A 26,829-nucleotide genomic window follows, 5' to 3' on the forward strand; every position below is an offset into this window, starting at 1 on the left:
CCTTTTACGAGCACTAACGGGGAAGGCCAACCGCACTTTCCATGCACGATACCACGTACGCACACTCCTCGCGTTTTTACGTTGCACGCCATTGGTCGCGGGGAATGAGATGTATAGCTTTTATGCTTGGCTTTTCCTCTGCAGACGCTGCTGTCGCTGACTTCGTCGTTTTTAGGGCACGTGCAGCGCGCCTCAGAGGACCTTTCTTTTTTTTTTCGCGCACCTGTAACTAGAGCTGCAATGCACAAAAAGATTTGACAGCGAGGCGCAAACAGCCACCACCTTATTAGTACAGAGGTCGTGTTTTATGGTCTAGCGACTGAGAAGGGGGTCGTCGTACTGCTGGCGCTTTTTTTTTTACTTTGACATTTGCTTCATGTCACAAATGTAATGAACTATATATGTGGAAACAGCTTTTCGACATGAATAAAGATTTGGTGATGGTGTGCCTATGTCCACGTAACACACGTTTCGCCGCCCAACGATAGACCCGGCGCTTCCGGGTGCTGGATGCGTGCTGTTCTCAGCGCATGCGAGGCCCCGCACCGGTTGGACGATGTCCGCTTCTGCTGAGGGTCTGCCCTGCCCGGACACGAAGTGTGTGCGTGCGTGTGTGCGTGCGCGCGTGTGCGCTTCTCTGTGAGTATGAAGTGGTTTTCTGCACACGCGTCTTAAAGTGAAACTGAGAACTAATTCATACATTTCTACCGAGTAAAATCAATTCCATGGCTTTTTCAGGCTATGGTGGTCAAGACCGAAAATTACTCATATAGGGCAAGACCGAAAATTACTCATGGATCGTAGACTGAAAGGGCTTGGCGTTGTAGCCAAGCCTCAGAGATCTGACTGAAAAAAATTTTACGCACCGTTGTTCGACTGCGAATTCGGCCGATGGTAGAGACACCTGTGATTCATTTTTTGACCTTTTCAAGCTTATAAAAGTCCCATTCTCAGTCATAGTAGCGCCTTCATTGTCAGAATGCCGTAAGCTACAGCTGCAGCCCAGCTTCAGTTTGTCCTCAGTGTACCTTTGATACGAAATTGTATCAGGAATGAGCCACAGTGACTCTGAATGATTGCCGTGCTATAGTAATGAATGACGACTCCTGTTTATACTTCTTTCCTATCCCTCTGAAATGCAGGGTGACGACGGTCCATGTGGGCCGCCTGGTGACAAAGGTGACAAAGTGACTGTCTTTCAGGCGACACAGCGGATAGTTTTCACGTTGATGAAGAGCTTTTGTTATTTTTTTATTCGGGCTTACGCATGCACAAATTTATGACAGTAGTTAGTAAAGGCAGGAATGTTATCGTTATGAGATTTATGTTTTTTTTTTCTGAAGCGCTATGGATTTCCTGTCTTACCATTCTCGGTGACGCGCGTGCAAGTGGTGGAGCGTTTGTTATGACACGTGCTACCCGTTATCACAGGGCTCACCCGGGGCCGACGGCCAGAAAGGCGACCATGGGCTCCAAGGTGAGTTCCCGGGCATCGAAGGCGTCCAGGGTATAGGAGGCCCTGGGGGTCCGAAGACAAGTATATATCAGCCGCGTAGCTGTTCTGTTATCCCAGCCTAGTTACGGTGCAGTGCTGCGATAGTCATCAAGCACTATTCGCACTGCTTGTATTTATGAATCGAACAACATTTGATCTTTTAGCGATGCCGGCCTGCTTTTCCCGCTTATGATCTTGACTGACACTTTGCAACAAGGAAGGAAAAAAAGCGAACGTATTCGGCGAACTTTCTGACACGGCTGTGTACTGAAGGGCCACAGAGCCAAGGAAACCATCTTTATGCCTACTCGAGTGCAATTTTGCATATTGATGAAATTTTTCAAGCCACGTGGGAAGCCCGGCCACGCCGGGTCGTTACATACTGAGTCCCAACTACATTCCGTCGCGTACAGATCACAAGAACAAAGTGAAAGAAATATACTGTAGAACAGAGCCCTTCAAAATGTCCTTTTTTCCCCGAAGTATCAGGGATTGGAATCGACTTGATGCTCTCTTGCAACTGTCGTATCAAATGACTCTCTTGCTTCTATGCTGATTTGATTCCAGTGTTAGCATATTTTTTATTGTTGACGAAATTCCTGTATTTACGCTCTTGCTTTGAGTATTTTACTCCCCCCCCCCCCCCCCCACTGTAATGGCGTACAGGGGCTGATAAATAAATAATAAATAAATAAACTGCGTTTGCTGGGATCATGCGGCACATTCTCCGAAGTTCAGAATTCTTGGAGATCTTTTTTTAATTGTGGAAATATTTTAAGGTACTATTATAGAAATATTGAAGGTAACGGTCTACTCTTCCGATGCGAGTAAAATTTTTATTTTAGTTTGTCCATCGCTCGCATCGAATACTTGAAACTGCTTTAGAGAACCGATGGGGAGCGTTTTTGGGAATAAGAAAAACGTTAATAGGAACAAAATGCAGGTCTGTCGACGGGCGATAATCGGATACGTTGATTTTTATAGTGAAATCTTACAATACATGAAAAAATGGCGTTCATAAGCTATTTCGGGATGACACATTCGCTTGTCCAGAATTTCTGGGTATTCAAAAATCAAACTTCTGCGGAGAACATATGGCACATTCTTCGAAAATTTCGTCCTTCGGAAGGCCGTACGACGAGGCTTAGTGGAGGTAACTTGAAGCTATTAAGATTAACTGTAGGTGCCCGGCGGCCCAGCACCGATCTAGCAGCCCCAAGCAGATACCCAGCCAGCGCACAGAACGAAGCCCTGTCTGATTGCCTTCGCTGTGGACTGCGTGCCTTTTTCTCCTCACTGCTGGAGCAGAGGATTTTTCGCCTTTTGCTTTCTCTCCGGCTTTGTGCGCTACATTTTTGTTGAATCTGTCGCAGGGGTTCGAAGGACTATGGGGAGAAAAGGGGCCACCGGGAGAACCAAGTGAAAAGGTGGGGCACTCTTGTGTTCATTTACGCGCCGGGAAACAGGTTCACAAGTTATTTCATGTGTAAAATCTGCAAGTGCGTGGGCTTCCCCTGGGCTGTGAACGGGCGTTGGCTAGCCTTGGTGTGGCCTAAGCCACACATTGCACATTTTTTCGAATCCGCACCTGGATGTTTCTGAAGCATATCTACTGCAGGCCATTGTTCTTCTGAAATCATGTGACTAGGAAGTAATCAGGCTTCTGCATGATTTTCTAAGGAAACGTTAGGCAATCGGCCAGTTATAACCAAAAATGCACGTTTATACTTCTTTACAAAATAACCAGGAATACAACTCGATGCATTTTTGTCCCGAAATATTTGTTCCTTTATTTCGATTGACCGGATTTTAATTTTTCAGTGTTTTATTTTGCCCAGTAATTTATGGACACGAAAGACACGGGAAGATGACGGAAAACTCGCCCAGTTGACTCTCTCAGTGGTGTGTGGGATTACCTTGGATACCTGTGCGCGTGTGCAGTTCGGCTTGACAGCACTACCCGCGCTCGCAGTAACTTGGGGAAAGCGCAGCTCTGGAAACACAACAGGCACTATTGACACAAGCGTAACTACTAGAGAAATGTACGGATAAGGACATAAGCAAAAAGAGCACTCTGTTGCGTTTTAAATTCAATCGCGAATTTACTATCGGAGGGGAAGAAACACTTTGTCCACGAGAGAGCGCATCAACGTCCAACACCAGCAAGTAATTTCAATGAGGTAACGCGTGATAAATATTGGAAGGCAATAGCGCGCTCCGTTCACGTTTGTGCGGACGTGTACCTTTGAAAAGATACCCAGGCCTACTAGCAAAAGGATGTTTATGAGCCGCAGATTCGGAATTTGCGCCGTGTACACAGTCCGCTGGGCGTTGCGCGTTCGCTTGTGTTCTGTCGACAATGCAACATGCCACAAGGCTGCTCCGTAATGATGGGGTTAGTGGGGAAAATACAAGTGTGCTGGTTTATGAGGCACGCATGCATTACGCCGCCAGGCGAACAATTCCTGACAAAGGCTGTGCGATTTGTGCTGATAAGCACGAGTGACGCTCAGACAGCCAGGTGCATGCGCTATACGAGTCAGGATGCTCTGGAGTCGAAGTATATTGGAAAGTGCACGTAAACTAGAAAATAGAGTGGCTCTGCCGCTCACGAATACGAAACGATTTCGACAGTGTACTCGGATCTACCCTACTAACCACAGTGGATGAAGTTACACATTTATCTGGGAATCCTTGTATCTCAGGATGTATACTGGAAAAACCACGTTTGGCAAATTTGTTCAGTCGCTGAAAAGAACCTGCAGGTTTTTCGTCAAAATTTAAAACTTGCCTCAAAATCTATCAAATTAACAGAGTACCTAACGAATCGCCAGGTGTATACGCCATCCATTACACAGGAGCTTAACAAAAATGTATAAAAGCATGTAAAGCAGAGGTTCTAAATACAGGGTTGGAAACAGCACCCAAGCCACAGGCCTTGCTATCGTGCCTTTATTTAGACAGTATACTGCAGGCATACCATACCAAAGCTGAATAGGTCAGTGCATTAGAGATGATGCATACGGGGTGTTTCACCTAATATATTCAGCTATTTTTATAAATCGGCTTTTTTAGCTAGAAGAGTGCTTTTTGTGGCATTGCATCGTCAGCGGTGCAGCTGTCAGAATATGCTGCTAAGACATGCTAACAGGCTACTTAACTAATATTGAGTAGATAACTTTTTAACTATTACCGTTAGGCTCCTCAATTACTGAGAGGCGAGTAGCCCGCCGTAGGTATTATTGGTATGAGAATTAGAATTTCGAAAACTCTGTTGCTCTCGGTGCTATGGCCGGGAAAATTTTGTCTATTTCGACGAGTTACGTGCAATGTAGAGGTTGCTTTGCCTGAAAGCTTTTCGAAAGCGCATGTACTCTGGCGCAATGTAGGCAGAATTTGCTGGGCCACAGCTCCGAAGGCATCTGAGTTTTCGAAATTCTAAAAACTGATATGAATATTACTTACGAAGGGCTACACGCCTCTCGATAAGTAAGGAGACTAACAGTAAAAAATAAAAAGTTAGCTATTGAATAATAGTTAACCAGCCTACTAGTTTGCATGTCTCAGCTGTTTTCTGGGGTGCTACACCACAGACAATGCTATGCCGAAAAAACCGTTCTTCTAACTCAAAAAGCTCATTTTTGGAAAATTGCAGTTAACATGGCAAAGCTCTAGGCAGTTTCAGTGGTATACTTGTGCATTTTATTCTGTTTGCAATTTCGAGCAATATCCCGGCAATTTCACGTCCATACTAACTATAATTTTTTGTTTTAAACAAAAACACCAAGTTTCAGACAGGTGCCGATATAGCCGGACCATTAACATGTTTCACTTTATTCTCTTAAATATTCAGTTCTCTGGCATAATATGTCACAGGTCTTTCCCGCTTCATCGTTATTACTGCTATTATTGCGTACTGTTTTCGACGAATTAGAAAGCAAATATTGTGCGCAAAAAAGCTCAATCTTGTGGACATTCTGACAAAGAACCAATGATATTGTAACGTGAAGATGTGCACACCAAAAGGGAAAAATATATTTACAGGGAAACAGCTTACAGCCACGCAGCCGAACAACCGGGCACGCGAAGCCCAGCAGCAGAAACGCACTTCGTCCTCTTCGCGTTCCAAGCGCGAGCGCACCAAGCACGAGCGTTCCAAGCACAAGCACAACCGTAGCATAACTCCCGGCGGCAAAAGCACCGTCCCGGTGCTAAGTGGATGATGTAGCAGGCGTGTGGTACGGTTTGAGACGGACTGCATGAACGACGTCAGTCAAAGGGCTAGTGGACGACGTCGGAGCATGAAGAGGTGTAATCTCGTAGGTCACGTCGGTCACCTGACGGAGAACTCGATAAGGGCCACTGTACTGACGTAGAAGTTTCTCAGAGAGACCGACATGGCGAGAAGGAGACCAAAGGAGGACGAGTGAGCCCGGCGGATAGTGTACTGGGCGATGCCGGCGGTCGTAAACTGACTTCTGGTAGGTCTGAGATGCGGTGAGCCGGTCTCGGGCGATTTCACGGGCCATAGTTGCTCGGGAGATGGCGTCACGTGCATACTCTGTGGTCGAGGCAGTAGAACTCGGTAGTAATGTATCCAATGGCAGCGCAGGATGCCGACCAAACAGAAGGTAGAAAGGAGAATAGCCGGTGGTATCATGCCGCGACGAATAATAAGCAAATGTGACATAAGGCAAGGCAACGTCCCAATCGCGGTGGTCGGGCGAGACATACATGGATAGCATATCGGTCAGAGTCCTGTTGAGGCGCTCGGTAAGCCCGTTCGTCTGGGGATGGTAAGCTGTAGTGAGCTTATGCTGCGTGCCACAGGACCGGAGGATATCGTCAACTACTCGGGACAAAAAGTAGCGGCCGCGGTCCGTCAGCAATTGGTGTGGAGCGCCGTGGTGAAGGATTATGTTCTGCAGTAGGAAGTCGGCGACATCGGTTGCGCAACTTGTTGGTAACGCACGCGTGATAGCGTACCGGGTCGCATAGTCGGTCGCGACAGCAATCCAACGGTTGCCGGAGCAGGACGTCGGGAAAGGTCCGAGAAGGTCGAGTCCAACACGGTAGAATGGTTCGAGAGGTACGTCAATAGGCTGTAGAAGGCCAGCAGGCAACGTTGATGGTCTCTTCCTGCGTTGACAGAGGTCGCAGGAGGCAACGTAACGCCGAACAAAGCGGTACAGACCAGGCCAAAAGAAGCGGCGTCGGACCCGATCGTATGTGCGGGAGACGCCGAGGTGGCCTGCGGTCGGTAGGTCGTGTAGTTCCGCTAGGACAGATGAACGGAGACGCTGGGGAACGACTAGCAGGAGCGGAGGTCCGTCAGGACGAAGGTTGCGGCGGTATAGGACGCCATCCTGAATGACGAACAGTTGCAATGAAGGATCTCGGCTGGCACAGTTGAGGCGATCAATGAGAATACGCAAGGAAGAGTCTTGTCGCTGCTCGTCCGCGATGTTAACCAGATCGGAGATAGCGAAGAGGCACGGGCCGAGGTCGTTGTCTCCAGGATCAGGCGGCTCTACAGGGTGCCGAGACAGGCAGTCGGCGTCTTGATGGAGACGCCCTGACTTGTAATAAACAGTGTAAGAATACTCTTGGAGGCGCAACGTCCAACGTCCGAGCCGGCCTGTGGGGTCTTTCAGTGAAGACAGCCAACAAAGGGCGTGGTGATCGGTCACTACGGAGAATGGACGGCCAAACAGGTACGGTCAGAACTTAGCTACGGCCCAAACAAGAGCTAGACACTCGCGCTCTGTAATTGAGTAATTTCGCTCAGCTGTAGAAAGGAGGCGGCTGGCATATGCAATAACGCGTTCTTGCCCTTGGTGACGTTGGGCTAGCACGGCGCCAATCCCATAACCGCAGGCGTCTGTGCGAACTTCAGTCGGAGCCGACGGATCAAAATGGGCCAGAATAGGTGGGGAGGTGAGTAAGTCGACTAGCGAAGAAAAGGCCTCCTCTTGGGCAGGGCCCCAGGTAAAAGGGGTGTCTTTCTTTAGAAGGTCGGTCAGGGGGCGAGCGGTGCCGGCAAAATTTTTGATGAAACGGCGGAAGTACGAGCAGAGGCCGACGAAGCTGCGCACATCCGTAGACGACTGGGGAATAGGGAAGTCCTTGACGGCTTTAACTTTAACAGGATCCGGGTGGACACCAGAAGCGTCGACTAGATGTCCGAGAATGGTGAGTTGGCGGCGACCGAATTGACATTTCGACGAATTGAGCTGTAGCCCGGCTCGACGGAAGACAGAAAGAATGCTCGCCAGTCTTTCGAGGTGCGTGGTAAACGTGGGCGAAAAAACCACAACATCGTCGAGGTAACATAGACATGTGGACCATTTAAAGCCGCGAAGCAAGGAGTCCATCATTCTTTCGAAGGTAGCTGGCGCATTACAGAGACCGAATGGCATAACTTTAAACTGATATAAGCCGTCCGGTGTGACGAATGCCGTCTTTTCGCGGTCATTGTCATCAACAGAGATTTTCCAATACCCGGACCGAAGGTCAATTGAAGAGAAAAATTTGGCTCCGTGAAGGCAGTCCAAAGCATCGTCTATTCTTGGGAGTGGATAGACGTCTTTTTTTGTTATGTTGTTTAGGTGCCGGTAATCAACGCAAAAGCGCCAGCTGCCGTCCTTCTTTTTAACCAGCACAACTGGTGAGGCCCAAGGGCTCGACGAGGGCTCTATGATGTCTTTACTGAGCATCTTGTCCACCTCTTGCTGTATGATGGTGCGTTCTGTACTGGACACTCTGTAGGGTCGTCTGTGAATAGGAGCTGCGTCACCGGTGTTGATGCGATGCGTGACCACAGATGTTCGAGCCAAAGGGCGGTCATCGAAGTCAAAGATGTCGCGAAAAGACGACAGAAGATACCGAAGGTCGTGGGCTTGCCCTGGTAAGAGGTCAGCAGCAATCATTTTTGCATATTCATCAGGTGGTGGGACGTCAGAGTCGCGGCAGTTCGACGAGGGTGGGACGCTTCTCACCGCCGATACGACGCATTCGGCAGCAGGGCACAGCGTGGCGAGCGACATACCTTGTGGGAGCGGCTGAACGTAAGAGGCAAAGTTGAGAACCGGAAGGGACGCTTGATTTGCCGACATGGTGACAACTGTATGCGCAAGGGCAACACTGCGTGTAAAGGGCACATCAGGAACCGGAGTAATGATGTAGTCACCATCGGGAACTGGCGGGACCGAGGAGAAACGGACATAAGTGGCGGCATCGGGGTCCAGGCGGACAAAGTCGGCGGTGCACAGTCGGTGAACAATTGGATCCGGTGGCTCTGAAGGAACAGGTAGAGCGAGTTGAACGATGCTTGTGGCGCAATCTATAAGGGCGGAATGGTCGGTGAGAAAGTCAAGGCCGAGAATGATGTCATGAGGGCAGTGTTCGAGGACAGTGAAGAGCACAGAAGTATGGCGGCCGGCTATTGAAACACGAGCAGTACACATTCCGACGACAATAGACATACCGCCATCTGCAACACGGACCACAGTTGAGGGGGCAGGAGTGAGCACTTTCCTTAGGCGACGGCGAAGACGAGCATTCATGACTGAGACGTGCGCTCCAGTGTCGATCAGAGCGGTAACAGGGACCCCGTCCACGTCGACGTTAAGGATGTTCCGATGAGCATGAAGAGTTAAAGGAGGGTTTTCTGGTCGGGTCGTCAGAGCAGCATCACCCCCAGACGCTGCAGCCATCAGTTTTCCGACCGGGAGCGGGCATATGGGGCCGGCGACGAAGGGCGGCGAGGTCGGGGCGATGGAGATCGACGGCGCTGAGGTGACGACGAACGGTTGGTAAGCGGGGTCTGAGCGTTGTGGCCAGAAGAGGTCGTTTCCGAGGGCGAGGGAGAGCGGCGGGAATATGCAGAACCCGGCGGGTAGCGGCTGTAGGTCGAGGACGGACGGCTTCGGCAGTGTCGAGATATGTGGCCAACTCGGGAGCAGTTAAAGCAGATGGGCCTGTCATCAGGTGTTCTCCATTCATCTGGATTGCGGCTGCGTCGAGGGTAGTATGCACGTTCAGAACCGAGCTCCGGGGACATGCGGCGAGCATATGGGGCACTAACTGAGCAAACAGGTTGAATCCCAATATTGGCAAATTCTTTGCGAACGACAGCCTGTATAAGGGATACTGCTGGAGTACTGTCTGTTGCGTGTGGATGAAACGCAACGGGGGACATTGCCTCTACTTCTTGGCGCACAAGTCGTGTCAGGCTCTCAGATGTCGGCAGACGGCTCGGTGGAGTCGAGTCTACACAGGACGACGTCGCAGTCGTATTCGGCAACCGCGTGAACTGCGGAGAAATTCGGCGGCTCTTCGCTTGTTCGAACCGGCGGCATTCCTTGATGATTGCGTCAACCGTTCCGCAGTCCTTGTATACAAGAAGGTTAAAGGCGTCATCTGCGATGCCTTTGAGCACGTGACCTACTTTGTCGCACTCTGACATAGTGGCGTCGACTTTCATGCAGAGAGCTAATATGTCCTGAATGTATGATACATAGGACTCTGTGGACGTTTGTGCACGGCATGCGAGCTCCTTCTTCGCAGCGAGCTGACGCCCGAATGGCTTACCAAACAGGTCACAAAGCTTGCGCTTGCAGAGATCCCAGCTGGTGAGTTCATCCTCGTGGGTCTCGAACCATACCCTGGCAGTGCCCGTCAGGTAGAAGATGACGTTGGCCAACTTTAGGGTCGGGTCCCACCTGTTGTGTGTGCTCACGCGCTCGTACATTGCGAGCCAGTCCTCCACGTCGACGCCGTCCGTTCCGTTGAAGGTCCCAGGATCTCTCGGATGGGCAATGATGAACGCCGGGTTGGCGGACGCCGACGGAGCGGCCCCTTCGCCGGTCATGGTTGAAGAGCCGGCGAGCTGACGACCGCTGCGAAGTTCCGTGCTTGCTGTGGCTGTACCCAGCACCTCCACCAATAATGTAACGTGAAGATGTGCACACCAAAAGGGAAAAATATATTTACAGGGAAACAGCTTACAGCCACGCAGCCGAACAACCGGGCACGCGAAGCCCAGCAGCAGAAATGCACTTCGTCCTCTTCGCGTTCCAAGCGCGAGCGCACCAAGCACGAGCGTTCCAAGCACAAGCACAACCGTAGCAATATCAGAGCTACATAAAGCGAGAAAGAAGTATTGAAAAGAAAAGAAACTATATCGGCAGCGCAGCTTTGATTACGCTGGGATGTATGTTAAGAAAGAAAATCAGTATCTGTATGGTCTCCATTCCACTCTTTTACTTTCAGCCGGCACTTGTGGATTGCTGAGAACATGCCTTGAGTATAATGTACACAACGTTTTATTTATGATTTTTCAGTATTTTTAGAAGTTCTTAAAAATTCACTGACATTTTTATGTTTTTCTCCACAAGGGTAAAGAGCGTTCCCGGCCTTTCAGGACATATGGGGGATCTACTGGGCCGAGGGTAGAGTTTACGCATTTCTTTTCACTGTATAGAAACTGGCTGTTGATTATAGTAACACCTTCAATGTTTCTGCATTCTTCCAGTAGTCCGCGTGCTGGATCGGCAGTTCCCATGAAACTTCTTGCTGAAATCATACTCTACGAAAATACATGACAGCTAATGTGTGATTAGTGCATCTGGATTCAGTTGTTCTTATTGCTTTTGGTTTTGTAGCTATGTAGATACAGTTTCAGCGTGAGATTCAGCCGCTGATCTCACCTTTTGTGAGATCAGCGTGAAGTGGAACCATACATTTGCGTGAGGTGAGGTGAGGTGGAGCCATGCATTTGCGCGAGCGTATTTATTATGGTTTTCATTTCTTTATCTGCGGCTTAATGAATGAAATGACCTTAATGAAGACATTGTTTGCTTCGCGAGCAATGAAAAAGACAGTTTAGTCACGCTACTATGAGTAAGTGGTTAAGGCAGGATAACTGACTTCAATGAGAGAAGTTTCCCCGCCCTCAGTTTATTTCTCTCTCTCTTTCTCTCTCTCTCTCTCGTTGTTTTTATCCATACTTTTTCCTTTTGCCCTGAATACATCATTTATTTTTTGTGTGTTTATCGTAACCCGGCTGCATGCGCATCGCTGTATATACTGCAGTGTATACCGCACTTACCGTATGTTTTCTGCAGTGTTGCCTAAGGAAAGCTAATAATTTTTATTTGTTTTTTAAATAACTAGTATTGTTAACTTGCGACGACGATGCAATGCTTTGACGAGTTTTTCATGATGCGTCCCCCCCTCCTATGTAATACCCTAACGGGCACTTCGGTTATTAAAACAGAAAGAAGAACTATTATTCTCTTTATTTTTTAGCGGCAGCTGTGTGCGGTAATTTCTGCAGGGTAAATAGCTGCGGCATTTGCGTCATAGAAAAGCGTAACCAATAAATCTGGCGTTCGCGGAAAGACAATATTATCCCTGTGGACTCGGGCAACGAGGCCTTGTGAGCCTGGGAGAGGGAGCTCTTGGGATTGCGGCGGCTTCGGTCACGTGATATAGGTGCACGAGGAAGCGAGTTCAGAGGTGGGGCGGGGGTTGTGCGCTGCAGATATTTCACTGCCGCTTTGGCGGGTACTCCGAAAAATGTTGAAGTATTTAGAGCGGCTTTAACGTCGACATCGCAAGCACTCGCAAGCCCAGCCAGGTTGTTGCCTTTATGCAATTTTCGCATCATAATTGAGATTTCTTCATATACCTTCATTCACCAGTTAAGCAGAACTCTCTTTTCTTCTTTCGTAGTATATTTCTCTAAGTACATTTCTATTTGCATAAATGATCTTTACAGTGTACATTGCTACCAGACGTGCCTTCGATCCGAATGAGTTGGCACAATAATATTTTTCTTTTTTTATACCGCTGTGGCTGAAAGTCGGGCTATCAACAAAGAGAGGCAGGCAAAGGTTTCAGATCAGTCCAACTTGCTTTTACAGAGTCCTGTTACATGGAAGGGCCCAAAGGATCGGATGGACCAAAGGGAGAGCCGGTATGTATTAAACAGCTAATTCTGTCAGTTTTTAATGTTGACTATAGTCTTCGCTGTCAGTTCGAGCCGACGTTAAACGTATAAAGAGCCATAGCTCTTACTCATCACGTTTCGAGATTTCGTGGAGTCCGCTACCACCCTTGATCCCAGCGCCATCTGTGGCAGCAACTATTCATGACAATTCGAGTTTTCGTGAGGTCTCCTACGACCCCGAGATGAAAGCGCCATCTGTGGCTGCAACTAGAAAACAGCACATCTCACATTGAGACCTTTAGCGCCATCTAAAATAGCATTCTAGAAACAACCACCTGCCGCGTGCCAATGATGACGTCACGATCCAATATGGTGGATAGAGGCGGGTATGACGTGAGTATGACGTGAATGGTTTCGGTTTCTCGAATCCAAGAAGCCCGCTATTATAATTGGTTGTGCCCCTTCTCATCCCTCACCCCCCCCCCCCCTGCTCGGAATCGCGTAACATTCCATGAGGCTGTGGAAAGGAGGTTCAGTAAATATTGGTTCCAGAGAATTGTAGCGTGTATCATTCTGTTTTGAAATGACAAGGCGAATAATAAAAGCAAGAAGACAAAAAAAATTTCATTGACCTAGTTTTTGCAGTGCACAAATAAATATCTCAGTAAATTTGTCGCTCTGAATTTCCATTACTCAAATGCAGATATTCGTCTGGGCTTTTTTTTTCGTACGCGTGCTGGGTCTTGTGTGCAAATGCCGTTGGTTTTTCGAGCAGGTAATATATATTTATTTGTTTGGGGGGCAAGGGACTGCAGGGACCCGAAGGAATTCGGGACCTAAAGGCATTCAGGTAAAAAAATCTCAACTGTTTATCGAAGAGAAAAGTGGCAACATCAGGATAACGAACAAGAAAATATAATCCCCGCAGATAAAGTAACAGATAAGAAATAAAAAAACTAAAAATAATAAAACGATAAAAAAATAAAAAAATAAAAGGAGGGGGCATTTCTTAGCAAAAGCAGTGTCAAACAATCGTACCAAAAGCAGTCATACATGAGAAGCAAAAGCAGTCAGAAACCGAAAAACGACAAACACTAAAAAGGATAAAACCAATAACATTCTCGTAAGGAACAACAACAAACAAACACAACAGACGGCCGCTAGAAATTGAGGGCTGAAAAGTCGCACAGTACAAGATGTCACAAAAAGTTATCAAGAAATGATACTTCAATTCTACGGAGGGATACCGAAGGGTCGCTAAAACAAGTGCTTCCCTTATTTTTAATCATAAAAGCCTCAAGAATTTCCCGTGGCACCTGATCGCGACTCCAGCCCAGAATCCTTATTCCGTTAAGCCTTGGCTCACACTTGCATTCTTTACAATGGGGAGGCAAATTCGACCCGCCTCCGTTTTCTAGCGATTTCTCTCTTTCTTGTTCCTGTCATTGTTAGCGCCGCCGTTCATTTCATCATGCACCAACCCACCCCTCAGGCTGTTATTCTAAATAAATACCATTTTCCACAGCTGGCACTGCAGCACAGCAGGCATTGGGGCGCAAAATAATGTTACCATTTTCTTTTTTGATGCAGGGGCTAGCCGGAATGAAAGGTGAAACTGGGCCTCACGTAAGGAAGTATAATATCTTAGCGAAAAAATACCCCAATGGTTCTCCGGCCATAACCGGTAACTTGAACTTCCTGCTTTCTTTATTTGTTACAGGGACCCGGAGGTCCCCTGTGGATATACCGTTTAAGAAATGTCTATTTGCAAGTTAGCTATGCGTGATAAGAATTCTTACGGTTGCCAAGTGAAGTACCTTTTTTTGCTTTTATCTGCTTTTTGTTCTTATATGTGTGCATGGTCATTGTCACCAATGATGGACTTCGCTCAAAAGATTTAGCATGATGCTGACAATAACCGAACGGCAAAATCTATTATTTAGGCGCGCTGATAATATATGTCCTCATAAGAAAACGTATCTCGGATAAGAGAACGGTTACGTAAATAGTATATTGAAGGTTATACTAACGTAACATCTGGAAGCGGACAGGGCATTCAAAGAAATAGCTCTGCAAATCTTTTCGCCCATTGCAGGACCAATTGGACCTGGTAAACTCGCCGAAGTTTACTTCTAAAGATACCTAAGCGGCTATTAATTCTAGACTCCTGGAGCTCGCTTAAACACTAGGCCATATCATTACAAAATGCAAACCGTATTATTACAAAATTCAACTGTTCGTCGAAAGGTAGCACTGGTTCAAGCCGTTGCCTTTCTTCCAATTGGAAACTGTGGGTGCCGGAAGCTTTTGACTTGAGCTGAAAGTGGAAGCGTGAAGAGGAGAGATGTATACTGGTTGCATTTGTGGTATAACGAGACAAACATTACATAGTAGTCAGTAGACGACCATAATGAAAACTCTTTATACACAACTAATCACTCCTGCTCTTTGAAAGGTCAGGAGCTAGAGCATAGCTTAAAGCGACAATCTCTGGGCTCTCGCGGCTAAGGAAAGCACCTACTCAGTATTCCTTTAACGTCCCGAAGCTTTTGACCAGACATGAAATCGCAAACCACACGAGCTTGCATTTCGACCCGCCACGGTGGCTCAGTGGTTATGGTGATCGGCAGCTGTGCCCGAAACAGCGGGTTGGAGTCCTAACCTGGCTATAATGAAGGCGAAATGCAACAGCGCCCGCGCGCTGTGCGATGAGAGTGCATGTTAAACAGACCAATGTGGTCGAAATTAAGTCTCGGCCCTCAACTTCGGCGTCCCTTCATTGCCCATGTGTGCCACACAACACTATTTTTGCATTTACCTGCCGCCGGAATATAGACGCAGCAGCCGGGATACTATCCCGCGATCGTAGGCTCAGAACTTGAACGGTAAAACCACTGAGCCACTGCGGTGGCAACTAAAACATCTTGTGCAAGGTCAATAACCGCTGCCACCTTTATTTTATGACGTCAGCCCTTTTCTGTGAAGGCAACAATTTTTTTTTTTGGTATGCAGCAGAATTTCACTATGGCTAAGTCGAAGGGGGTCCAAGATCATTTCGTTACAACCGCTACTTCATTACAGCCGCATTAACATTGGCCACAGCTGTCACATGTCAACGGGTATCCAGGCACCGTGTTGACCGAGGGAAAAATGTGTGGTGTTTAGTCTGCCGCCGATCTGTATTTGGGCAGTCTCCAACACTCGCACCAAACGCTCCCGACGCGGCTCATTATAGGTAGACGATCTAAACATATCAGCGTGAGGCTACGGCTCCCTTGTTCACTATATCGTATAGATATAGTGACAAGGGAGCCGTAGTGCCCCGAAACGTCTTTTCATCTTTTGACTTTGGCCAGTGACCAGAAATCTGCATAAATATAGCGAACAACGGAGCCGTAGTGCTCCCGAAACGTCTTTTCATCTTTTGAGTTTGGCACAGTGACCAGCAATCTGCATCACCATGATTCCTGACCAGACGGTATGCCGTCAAACCTTCGAATAAACATATCAGCCGTGCAATCGCAGGCGCATTTTTTTTCCCGCCGGGCTTAGCAAATCAGTCTTGAAGGAATGTTGTCATCGAGGACGGGATGAAACTCATCCAGAATATTTGGCCCAACTTTCTCGGTTCTGAAGCAGATACGGACACAGGTGTAAGAGGGCCCGGCGGCGATTCCGCGGCTGTAGTAGCCGAGGTGGTTTTCTTCCCTGCATGACGCATGACCTTGCTGGCTTCACTGCATGACAGAAGTGTATAGCAGGGGACGGGTACACTAGACTGAGGTCTACCGCAGAACCTTTTATAATTTCTGAAAGCTCCCACAATTGCTTCGGAGACATATGTCTCTTACCTTCTTTCCTGTTCCTTGCACACTGCGGGTGACGGTGCTAGTGATTGGCCCTTTGTTGCCGAATATTGCAGACGGCTGGCGCGCAGCGACATCAAAGCCCCTCGCTAGCTGACAATTTGTACCCGATGCGACCGTTTTGATTGTGGCCGCGTTCTGGTGAACGGAAATAGTCTTAGGCCTTTTGTATTCCGCCGTTGTCACTAATATTGACCTTTTGAAACAAGCGGCGTGTTGATATTGTCAGGCCGCGAAAACCGAAACTGGTCTGCACACGGCACCTAAGAAGTACAGCGCGCTCCCAGCGAGCCATGCACATCGAGTGGGTTGGAGAGCGGAGGTGCGCCAATAACCTTGGCTACTCTGTCGAGATGCAGCATGCAATTCGTGCCGTGTTAAGTGGCATTTTTGAGTGGGCTGCGGGCTCGAGTTTTAGTAAAAATGGGTGCCTGGGCATCTCGCGCCGAAGGCGACGAAGGGTCCGGAGAAACGCTCATGCGGGCCTCATGCGAAAAGTTTTCCGTACGCTTGTACGGCGTTGTAGCGAGCCCTTTATGCGCAGCCATTTCAATTTTGCGCATCGCATGGCTACCGAACTGCGGCGTATCGTTACAAATGGATAAACTCAGCATGAAATGGGCAGTGATGTTCAGTTTCTATTCATGATGTCACGTCGTAGGATATTTCGCTTCGTAAAAACGAGGTATTGAATACATGGTCTCCTAAGGGAGCTTCGAAGGGGAACAGGTATTCTTTTGTTATATCCATTATTTCGTTATAAACAGTTTCGTTATAGCGATGTATGACTATATAGCTTGAATTTTCTAAGCGTTTCAATCTCAGTGTTTGCCGTGCTTTTTCTTCAAGAAGCATTGTGTAGAGTGGGAACGAGAAGAATATCGGGAGAGCTGCGAAGCGCTAACCGCGTGTGGCAATAATTGTTGGCGACACTGTCACTCATCGCGTCGCTCAGTTTCTGTCTTTGCAGAAAATTTCGCTTATAGCCCGAAGCCAGCTCGCGAGACTAGCTAATAACAGAATGCTTTGAGGGTATGTAAGTTTCAATCTAGCTATTTTGAGAGTAAAGTTTGTTTTTCTAGCATTGTTTCAGCGGAGAAGCCGCTGACGCCTACTACGTCTGAGCCATGCATGAAAATAGTTCAGTGAATGATTTTTAAGAATAGAAAAAGAAAGCCTGTTGTGTCGTATGCATTGTTATCTATAATGAAAAGAGAACCGTCACTTATTGCAAGTCTCAGCACCGCGGAATGTAGTTTGACACCACAGCACCCTGTCTCTTAGAAATACAATGTGTTGCCAGAGGAATTCTCATCGGGGCTTTTAACGTAGTTTAGACTTAAAGGGGGGGGGGGGGGGGGGTACTAGCATCGTAATAGTCCCCTGATGACACGAGGTGACAACGGTGAGGCGGCGGCAACATAGCGACACTGAAAATGCGCCGCTCTGTTGCTAAGTCTCGTCGCTTCGTGCGGGCGTACCTGGGGCCGCGGTAGGCGACAGCCGTCGCCATGGTATGTCACGTCGCCAGGAACACCGATTCGTGCGGTTACCGCTTTATATTTGTCTCGGTGATGATCCCAATCATATGAGACAAGCAGTGTCACCTGTAGGATGCAAATAAGAAAATAGCCTTATTATGCTGAAGCTTGTGTCGGCAAACCTTGAAAGTAATCCTGAGACCAAACTTCATGAAGGTCATGAACATATAATGCTGTGAAGAGAGCGCACTTTCCTGGAGAACGTGAAGTCCAGAGCACCGGACAAACGCCCCGGTGCAGCATGCTGCACTGTGGGAATATGTGCCCAGGATCCGCGTTCTTGTCGGAGCATGAAAATAATCGACCTGGTCTCAGGGTTGTTCACACATCTTTCATTAATCAGCGCTGTGAATCAGTGAATACGGTGCGTCTGTAAGAACTATGTCACTTTCTTCACGAACGTTACAGCATGCAGGAGTCAAATCCTATGGAAACTACTGTTGTTTGCAAGCATGGGGAGAAGTTTGGGGGTACGAACAAAGAGCCCTGAACAGGCACTCTGTACGGCACTCAGTGTAACGGACAGGTTAGTCAAACAAGGTGAATTGATTTCTTCTTAACTCGCATTGCGTGCGTGATTCCCAGGGTCCGCCGGGCTAAGGCCTTCAGTTTCCCCCAGAGATGCTGTTCCAGAGGGACCTGCACAACAGGTTCAAACGTAGCCTCGAAAGAGTAGACAACGCCTGCACGAAAGAAGACTACGTGGTCATTATCGGAGACGACGGCAATGACGACGATGACAAGAACTCTACGGCCGCCGCGGAGCCAGTCGATGAAGTGGCGTACGAAAAAATCAGCCGAACGTTGACGCACATCTTCGCTAAAGTGTACATCTTGCGGCGCGAGATAGAGCAGATCCGGCGCCCCGTGGGCTCCCGGCCCAACCCGTCTCGATCGTGCCGCGACCTGTGGCTCGCGCATCCAGACTCCCCTGATGGTTGGTACTGGGTGGACCCCAACTGGGACGTGCCAGACGACGCAGTGCGCGTCTTCTGCGGCATGCGCGCTGGCGGAGAGACCTGCGTGTTCGCCGACGGGGACACGGACTCGGCGCGCTTGTCCAGGTAGGTCGGCCGGAGAATAGAGTTGGCCAGTGCAGCGCCGCATTACCCTGGCCTTTCTTGGATTAGTTTAATAAGGTTATTTTTCCTTCGCCTTCTATCCATAGGCTCTTTATTTCAGAATGACGAACAGCTTGTTTAATTTTCTTCTGGCGCTATATGTGTGATGCGATATTGTTTCGGTGTGCGAGATAAACGAATGTGCCTCATATAGCCGGACGGAACGTTGTGGTATTACAAGATAGCATTTTCATCACAAGGAGACCAAGATAACAAAAATACAAAGGTTTCATCTTGGTCCCTTTTCTTTGGTATTGGTCACAAAGAAGGTGCAAAGAAAACGGTGACAGGAAAAGGCGATAAGCAGAAAAGACAGTCATTTAGAGCTATGGCTGGCCCCTAAAAAAATGGATAGAATGTGTGAAGTGGTTCATTATTCCCGACTAGACATTCCCCACCAAAAGGGTTTCCGTGAGAGCGTAGATCTCAGTATATAACATATTAGTTAAATAACACTAACGAATAAACTTTTATTTTTGATTTTAGGAGCCAAGATTATATTGCGAAATTGATGTCCGTCAACATCGAAGGGAGCTGCGTTTTAAAATTTTCTTGATAGGCTGCGTCTTTCGAAATAGTTTGTCGAAAATACGCATTCGAAAGCGTGTTGAGTTGGCTTTTGCGCATTGCAAACTGATAAATTTGCGTCTCTTGCACTTCTTATGCATCAAAACAGCCGCATTTTGCGTATTTCATGATGTAGAAGAAGTTAACTTTTCGATGACGATATACCACGCGCAGCGCCGCCATTATATAAGTAGGAAATGCGGGAATGCCAACTCAACGGGTTTTCAAATGAATATTTTCACGTTGGATATTTCAAACCACGTTACCGAATAAAAATATGAAAAAACAGGGCTCACCTTTGATGCTGATAGCCATAAATTTCGCAGCTTAATCTTGGCTCCTAAAATAAAAGAAAACAAGAAGATTATGATTATATTTGAGCCAATTAATTGTCTAACTATGGATCCTTGTGAGGTACACAATATCCACCTTGCTGTACAGTCTAGCTCAACAGACCGCACCGATGTATCTTTCTCAGTTTTTAAACACCCCCCCAAATATATATAAATATATATATATATATATATATATATATATATATATATATATATATATATATACACATCCAATGGTTAATAAAATCGCCCTGTATGTACAAAGAATCTGTTGAGCAAAACAAAGGGAATAAAAAATATTAGGCCCCCTGCCTGCAGAGGGAAGCGAAGCCCGAGTGATGCCAGCTAAATGGCGATAGTTGAAAAAAAAACGACAATACTTCAGCGGCTAACGTTGCACGGACAACTTATCAGAGTCTCTGAAGGCAGCGCGTATGATTGCAATGTCTCCTCCATGTTACCAAGGCGCGCCGGTGGGAGAAGCCAGAGTCCGCCTCCGCTGCCAGCAACGCGTCCTCGTGGTTCAGCAGCCTTAAAGGCGGCTTCCGGCTGCGCTACTGAACCGTGGGGCACGTGCAGCTGCGCTTCCTCAGTCTCCTGAGCACCGGCGCGTACCAAAACTTTACCTTCGTGTGCAACAACGTGAACGCCTGGTACAGCCAGCGTACCAAAGACCACGCACGCGCTCTTCGCTTCCGGGGCCGCAACGAGGCGCAGATGAGCTTCGCGAAGGACAGTCCCACGGTGCCCGTGGACGATTGCCAGGTGGGAACGCTTGACGCGGACTTCAAGACGCTGCTTTTTTGGATGCCTCTTCAAGGCGCCGTTTTATTCCGAACATGCGACGAAGTTTAACGAAACGCGGCAGGATGTATACGCGTGCTCATCAGCGATGGCTGGCGCTTTCTGTGAACGTTCCGTCGTGCTCCGAAAGGAGTCAGTGAAAGGCGTGAACAGAGTTGTTATTTTCTTTCCTGGACATTTAAAAGTATTAGGCAATGCAAAGGCTGTAAGTTTCGACTTGTACTCTGACTGCTCGCAACGATAGAGATAGGTACATGCCCGCTCAGAATGGTGGAGACCTGCATTGATAGATATGAATGCGCTGTTATCATTTAGCACCGTCCGGAAAATCCCCAAACGCATTTTCAAAAAGACAGAATTATGCGCCTGGGACATCAAAACAAAACGCTATCTTGAGCCACAATACAATGGTGCATGCATGATATTATACCTCGTACGGTGCAATTATCTTTCGAGCTGTTAGGGAGAGTTTTTGCCCTTACGGCTGCGATGATGTGCGGCGGAGTTTGTACATGGCGTGGATATGGAATGTCCATTGGCAGAGCCTTCTCTGGAGAATGGGAAGACGCGGACAATAAAGAATAAGACACACACATCGAGGACATGCGCTACGTCCGCTACAAATCCGGCTTGACCTTTCACTACATGGCATTTAGGGAATAACCAAGGCGACATCGAAAAAAAGGCCTTCTTGTCGCAGTAAGAAGTGACAGAAATGATGAAGATGAACTTTTTCGTGCTAGTGATTAGTCATCACTGAGAAAATTCATACAACAGTGCCTCGTTGCACCTGAATTTAAAGATTAGAGAAATCCAAAATATAGCCACACGAGGAGCGTTGTGAGTTCCCCCTATACATGGGGTGCGTGCTCTCGTCCTACACATATGTGATGTCCGTCATGATGACGGCCATTTGTCTGCTAGCTGTGGAGGAAGTCGCATTTTAAAATGGTGAAGGTATGAAAGGCGATGGCTGGGGGAGGGGGAGGGGAGTTGAGACGGTGTCTCACAAGGCCACTTCGAGCAAATGTATGCCCCGCGTTCAGCTGCTCATAGCGCTGTGTGCGTTCGTTGAATGTGTGTATTTCTGTATGGCGGTGCTAGACAATCGCTGTAGTCTCCCTGATCACTGCTTTGCGTTCCCTCGCTCGAAATGTATCTGCAAACATGAGCAGTGAGAACCGTCAGACATCTAAATTACATTATTATTTCTTTTTATTTCCAATACTGCAAGTATAATTATGAGGCCCTCACAAGTCGATACTGAGTCCTACTTTGAGTTGAGAATAACCAAAAATGCATCATAATTATATATTAGCAATAATCTAGTCAAGAACTATAACAAACTAATTAGCAGGTTAACATTCAATAACATCAAACTCAAAACCCTGCGTGGGAAAACAATCGTAAACTGATAATGTAATAATGGTGGTTGATGGTAGCAATTAGTCCTGCAGGTATTATATTTTACGCCTGTATCTATGAATAAGACAACAAAAATAAAAAAGAGCCACTTCGAGCAGCACACCCACATGCACGAAAACAAAAAGAAAAGGCCATATGGGGATGGAACGTGAACAGGTTGCACTACCGGCTGGAAGGATGGACGACGATCACCGGGTTACCGCTTTGGGACAGATTCCATTGCCTTGAGGTTAAAAAGGGAACTTGAGCTGGTGATGTATGAATCCAGTTGGTTCAATTTGCGAATGACTAAAGCTGAAAATTAATTCTTGAAGGCGTCGGTACGACATGTGTATTCGTTCAGTGTATGCTCGTGTTTAGGCTCTGTTTGCCATGACTTTGAAAGAGACACATATTTTAGCGGGTTTATGTTGTAAATATTGTGTAGCAACTAGAATAAAAACTTAAGGCAATCTTTCCTCGCCTTAGATGATGATTACAGAAGCCTGCAAGGTTGGTAAAAGAATCAGAATATTTGTATTTGTCATGGTTGAACCTTACTACTTTTCGTTGAAACCTCTCCAGGCACATGGTGTTTGTTAGTAACTGATTGTGGGAACTAAACAATGTTTGCATACTCAAGACCGGTATTACGAACTCAGTATAAGCAAACATTTAGAAGTTTTTGGTGCTAGTCGTAGGTAGTCTTGTACACATTACAGAAAATAAGCAACCGATGGCGATTACCGTTACTCCACCTGAGTTATTAATGATTACAGTGGTCAATTACAGCCACAAAATAGTAACTGAAAAACTACAGAAAATTAATTGATTATTGTTGCGTTATTTGCCTTCGAACGGTTATTGCCATAGCACATATTTACTGAGACTTCAATGAACTACTGAACCTAATTGCTCAGTTTGGTAACGCGATACCGTTAAAGCTCCGGTTCCTGCAGGAAATCTGGCGTCATCACCGTCGGCGCTGTGAGCGAAAACTCACCGGAGAAGCAACCTAAATTGGCCACCTAGGTCACGTGACCTTGTCGTGTTATCTCCACCTGCCCACTGGATTGTGAACCAACCCACGACAACCGCGGCAGATGGCAGTTAAATTAATGATAGGTCGCGAGAGGTTGCTCAGAAAGACCGGCCCGTGTCGCAAAAGCGCCACCGGTGGAAGCACCTGCCAAATCAGGGCAGTGGTGCATCACTTAACCGCTGCAATCCCTGCGCCGCGAGAGGTATGCGCATTCCCAGTGATCTATGAATGTAAAGTCGAGAATGACTAATCCCGCACACATGAGAATTAACGCCCCCTTAACGCTATCGCGTCATACCCTTAAGGAGGAGCTTCAGTGCCCCTCCAATTTTTTTACAAGTTAATTTTCAAGACGAGTTGTTTTTTGAAGTTGTACTAGAGAAGACAACTTCAAAAAACAACTCCTCTTGAAAATTAACAACTTTAAGAAAAAATTGTAAGAAGCCGCCGAGTTCGGTTTAGTGGGAGGGAAGTTGCGGTGCCATGTGACAGGACGGGGCGTGCCTACAGAGTGTGCACGTGATACTTCCTGGGGCGAGAATTGCCGTAGAGGACGGTGGTCACCCGGCTGTGGTAGGGACATGATCTTTCACGATCCTCCTCCGCAGCCAGTTCGTTCTCGCTCTTTCACGAAGGAAACATCCCACATCCCCGCTAGCACCAGTGTTTGCCGTCATGTTGAGGTTCTCAATACTGTGCCGTTGGTTACTAACACTTAAAGAAAAAGTAAGTGATTGCCGGCAATCATTCACAGAAAAAAGTAACTGAATTATCCGGAACGTTACTGTTTGAAAACATAATTGATTAATTGCAAATTTACAAGAAATTATAATTGGTTACAAGTAATCAAATACTTCTAACGCGTTACACACAACTCTGGTTGCAGGCACCATCAGAGGAAAAACAATTTTTGCGAGGCAGCAAAGCGACATATGTCTATGCGCGTCCAATATGGGGTCACACGTTAGAGTTAAAAGAGGCGCGTCGAGCTGTGGCATATAATTCGAGCTGACGCAAATTCAGACGTTGGTGAGAGATACTGTTCATGTGGCAGAAGCTCTGCCCACCGAGGTTTATAACCTGCTTTTGATTTGCTTTGTTTGCCTTTGTTTCAGTTTCGCGACGGCAAGACCGTGTTCGTGTTCAAGACCAAGCATACAGCCACACTGCCAATTGTAGATTTCCAGTCATTCGACTTCGGCGGAGAACAACAATCCTTTGGTTTCGAGATTGGACCCGTTTGTTTTCAATGAATAAAGTCATGTTTATTTTTTTCTTCTTCTGTTAACGTGTTCCGGGAAAAAATAAGACCTTAATATGCACATGACATATGCTCATTGAAATAAATATATATCGCTAGAAACCATGCTGAAGAACATGACTCCGGATTAGTGCTTGCTGGTGTTATCGGCAGCAGTATGTTCAAGGAGGGAGAATTCTTATTTTGTTTTTCACATGCAGTTTTTTATTATTATGCCTGCTCTCTCATCCTAGATTCTAGACAGCAAGATCACATATTTCCTTAATTCCCGAAGGTAAGAAAAGGCCCAGATGTGGTCGGTGTGTTTTTCAGCCAATGTAAACCTGAAAAGCAAGTACACGCCTAAAAAGCTTTAGAAAAGGCACTTCTTGGCTGCGCCTGAAAGGTTGGGCGTGTCAGTAAAATTGTGTGAGCGGAACCAGCGCAGTTCTTGAAATATGGCTCATGCGTTTGGTAATTTTCTCAAGTCTCGTGTTCACTTCTTGCAATTAAATCAAGACCCTTTCATTGCATTCATATTACTAGTCCGAGAAAGAAATTCTTTCTTTTACCTGTGCAAATTAGTATCCTCCCAATTCGAACGCAATTCCGGGATCGGGCACTGTCAACAACCTACTTCTTGCGATTCTCGTTCTTCGAGCGAAAGGCATATTTTAAAGCACACAATATGGATTGTGGCGAACTCTCTATAAATCTCTTGGTGCCATTTTTTACTCTGACAACAAAACAATTGTTGGCAGCTACAGCGCGGCGAAAGTTGGCAATGATCTCATCCAAATATACCAAAACATTAGAAATGCACAGTGCATTTTAAATTCCTGTAGGGTGCAAACATTCTGACAGGCCTATTAGTGCTGCAGCGGCTTCATGTTTTTTTTTATATCTTAATGTAATGAATTCATAGTTTTTCTGTTTTGAACACTGCTGTGTTTACATCCTTCTGAGACCTGGGATTGAAAAATTTCTCCATTACATTGAGGAAGAGTATCACATACGCCGCAGCCATGGAACGAGGTTTATTTCCTTAAGAATCCCATGTTCAGTTAATTTCATACTTGTGCTGCTGCCGCCGTCGGAAAGGTGGAAGACAGTGCATGATTGCTTTGTAGTGGCGGTAAAAAAAAAGAAGCAAGGGAATTCACTTGCATTTCAAGTGGCGATAAATTACCTTTTATCTCTTATTAACACCAATTAGAGTTCAAATAACAGACATAAGCCTGCATTTCAGCTTTTATGCATCTCTGTGCGTTGGCCGTTTCATAATTAGTTTTATACTTGCACTTCCTAAGTCCTTAAAGAAATCTGGGAAACAATTTACACTAGGGGTCGCAGGAAAATTTTAGAACATTATTCGAGGTATGTTTTATTATGTCACTGCCTTACTGTGTACTAATTCATCCAAATTTCTTCTGCTGCCTTCTGACACGAAAGATTACTTAGTCATCAGGCAACGACAAACAAAAATATCAAAGTAAATGTACAAGCTCGACCAGGCACCCTTTGGTTGATCTTATCTGGAACCACCCTGCTCCAAACTTTCAAACTCGATCCTCCACCACGGTGGCCGCTACATCGCCGCACCCCACCCTCACACATTCTGTATTTGCGCCTGCCACGTCGGACGCCCTCGGATGGATGAGCGATTGTGTGTGACCCATGGCGACACCCATAACCCTGCCCAGGTTTATTTTTCTGGGTCTGTAGCAGTCACGTTTTACCTACAAGGGCACACACACAACATTGACTATGGCGGCACAGGATTACGCAAGCGAAAAAAAAACGAAGTAGAGGTGTGCATAGAATGACGACAGAAATGGACTTGTAATGTTAATGTTCCCCGGATCGTTTATTCTAAAGGGCCAGACGCTTGCATCCGATCTAAATACTGTGAAATAATTTTGTTCACAGTACGGTAAGAGGCCACCGCAAGATAAAGTCACGTAAAGTCGTGAAATCACTACCATTATTATTTTTTTACTGAATCAGCCTACACCGTCAGCAGTCCCTTCCAGTTTGAGCTGGGGTTGCAATTTGTGATGAGGGAATGGCTGAGTTGTAGAAATTCTGCATGGTACCAAATTTTAGCCAGAACGGGACGTTGGATGACTCCATGACACGGATTTTTACTTCTCAACAATCTCTTCACCCAACCTCTGTGATTGCGCCATAGAGGCTTTGATGGAGGAGGACTGCTTGTGCTCTGATTACAGCTTCGTGCCGTGCCCACGCGCTTCGAGCACCTCCGCTGCACTTTGCAAAATTGGCTTTTGTTCCAAACTGAGCATACTGATCAGAGAATGCGCACGATAGAAGAGGACGAATGGACGGTCCGCATTATGCATACACGTCTGTTGTAGTAACCGAACGCTTCTGCTTAACATATATGCGAAACGTTGGCAAGCTCCGTGAGGTTTCCCCTTCCTTTGTTCATTTTGTTTG

The 26,829-nt window shown here is 46.8% G+C and overlaps 1 pseudogene; it reads left to right on the plus strand.

Moving 5' to 3' along the window:
* Nucleotides 1-1,465: 1,465 nt before the first annotated feature.
* LOC144112926 (collagen alpha-1(V) chain-like) lies at nt 1,466-24,382 on the plus strand (annotated as a pseudogene).
* The last annotated feature ends 2,447 nt before the right edge of the window (nt 24,383-26,829 follow it).

Source organism: Amblyomma americanum, chromosome 1, assembly GCF_052857255.1.
Source record: "Amblyomma americanum isolate KBUSLIRL-KWMA chromosome 1, ASM5285725v1, whole genome shotgun sequence".
Classification (NCBI taxonomy): Eukaryota; Metazoa; Arthropoda; class Arachnida; order Ixodida; family Ixodidae; genus Amblyomma; species Amblyomma americanum.